At 47.7% G+C, this 2,435-nt stretch overlaps 1 non-coding gene across 1 annotated transcript; it reads right to left on the bottom strand.

The window, feature by feature from the left end:
* Positions 1–2,250: 2,250 nt before the first annotated feature.
* TRNAG-GCC lies at positions 2,251–2,322 on the bottom strand. The gene has a single exon. It is a non-coding gene; the product is annotated as a tRNA-Gly (tRNA).
* Between the last annotated feature and the right edge of the window lie 113 nt (positions 2,323–2,435).

Here is a 2,435-nt window from a genome sequence, read left to right as displayed (position 1 = left end):
GTGCGGTTGATGGAGGGCAGTTCTTATTGTGATTCTGCTCCCCGGGTGCCAGGAGTCCATATGTGAATGTTCCCCATTGTTTAAAAATAATAACTTTTGTGTGCTATGTTAGCATGCAAAGGAGTATAGCTATGATCCAGTTTTGCTTTCTCATTTTCACAGAGAGGGTTTAAAAAAAAAAAAAGGAAATCATAGATGAGTTTCCCCCATTTTTCACATTGCCGTGGTAGAGTCCAGCAAGAGTGGAAATCATGCGACTTCAGTGATTATGTCACTCAGCCGTTCAATTGACTGGGGTTACAGAAGAAAAAGAACGACAAGTCCGATTCCTTATTTATCACACCGTTTTGCTGCATTCCAGGGTATATCCAAAAGGGGTGATTTTCTGTGCAGTGGCATACTTTTGCATCCCTCTGGAAACACACTGTGAATTGTTGTGGACTTAATTTGTATGGATGTGCCTCTTGATACACCTGCATTATTTGTGTCGCAAACTACACCTTCATGTTCAGAGGCAGTCAATCTCTGAATACACCTCCGTGCCAGGAGGCAACCTCAGGGGAAGGCCTCAGCCTCTGTGCCCTGTTGTTGGCCTTCCAGAGGAACAGGTTGGCCGCTGTGTGAGACAGGGTGCTGGACTAGATGGAGCACTTGTGATCCAGCCAGGCTCTTATGTTCTTACGTAGTAATGATATCCGAGTGAATAGCCCTCCCAAAGAAAAATCAAATTTGGGACACACCTGTGTCAAACGGTGAAAGAGAAGTACCCATGCAGTTCTGTTTCCCGTTATAGGACAACTCTGAGCAGAGCAACCGGCGAGGAATTCAGGAAGGAGGGATTCCTGATATGAACTCTCCTGGCTAGCTTCTTTCTTGCCCCCCCCCCCTTCAGAAGACATGGCCTCTGTCACAACGGTGAAAGAGAAGTACCCATGCAGTTCTGTTTCCCGTTATAGGACAACTCTGAGCAGAGCAACCCGCGAGGAATTCAGGAAGGAGGGATTCCTAATATGAACTCTCCTGGCTGGCTTCTTTCTTGCCCTCCCCCCTTCAGAAGACACGGTCTCTGTCACGTTAGTGGTTCTTGGGTCGGCCTGCGACCAGTGAGAAAAAGACTCCATCGGTTAAACCAATCTGCTGAATGTACACAGGCCACTTGCTATGCCCTGAAGACTTTTTGTTTTTCTGAAGGAAAACACGTCTAATTATTCCACAGGGAGGATTTTTGCCTTGTTCCTGAAGTAAAAAGGGGGGGGTGTTTAAAAGTGTTGAATTAAGATGAGGGGGGAGAAAAGTCAAATTTAGGAGAAAACGTGGATGGAAGAACCTTGGAGTATTGGAAGAAACCTTTAAAAGTTTATGTGATCTTTGGCCATCAGCACTAGGGTTTGAAAGGTCCCCTCTGTTTCTCTTTTAGCCAAACAATATATGAAATACGGGAAGGGGGGAATTGACAATAGGGGAGGGGGGAAGCAGTTTCCCATTAACTTAAAGGGGGGGATGAACGAACCCTGGAGTTAACGGTATTTCAGAGCCTGCCAGCTGAGATGAAACACCTGAGTCCGATCTCTTTTGTAAACATTAGAAGTTCCATTTCACTAGGTAAAGAAGATTGGCTTCTCCGGTCGTTGTGCCAACATCCCCTGGAATGCAAAGAGAATTCACTCTCTGCGTTCCGGTCGAGAGGATTTTGGAGTTGACACTTGCCAAGTGGAAAGGTTTCAGGGCAGGTGTGCGTGCTCGCACGCTCGCATGTGTGTAGCAACTTCGTCTTTGCCTAAGTGTCCTGCGGAAGCTAATTATTAATAGGCTGTATCCTACCACTCTCCTTGGCACCTTCTGGGCACAAATGCTGAATCGGACCATCACATGAAACTTGTTGTTGTTGTTGCTCAGTCGCACAGTCGAGTCCGACTCTCCGCAACCCCATGGGCCACATCACGCCAGGGCCTCCCGTCTTCCGCCATCCTCCGGAGTTTGCCGAATTTCATGTTCGTTGCATCTATGACACTGTCCAACCATCTCATCCTTTGCCGTCTCCGTCTTCTTTGACCTCCAATCTTCCCCAGCATCAGGGTCTTCTCCAATGAGTGCTCCCTTCCCATTGGGTGGCCAAAGCACATTGAAACTGTCTTATACTGAATCAGACCCTTGGTCCATCAAGGTCAGTATTGTCAACTCAGACTGGCAGCGGCTCTCCAAGGTCTCAGGCAGAGGTGTTTCACATCACCTATTTCCAGATCTTTTACCTGGAGATACCGGGGATTGAGCCTGGGACCTTCTGCATGGCAAGCAGATGCTCTACCACTGAGCCACAGCCCCATCAGTCCACCAAAATCAGAATTGTCTGCTCAGCCTGGCAGCAGCTGTCCCATGTCTTAGGCAGGGTTCTTTCACATCACCTACTGCCTGGTCCTTATAAACTGGAGATGTTG

Source organism: Gekko japonicus, unplaced genomic scaffold (genome assembly GCF_001447785.1).
Source record: "Gekko japonicus isolate JY-2015 unplaced genomic scaffold, Gekko_japonicus_V1.1 scaffold2209, whole genome shotgun sequence".
NCBI classification, from domain to species: domain Eukaryota; kingdom Metazoa; phylum Chordata; class Lepidosauria; order Squamata; family Gekkonidae; genus Gekko; species Gekko japonicus.
The sequence above is the reverse complement of the archived record's forward strand: the minus strand, read 5'-3'. Positions and strand labels throughout refer to the sequence as shown.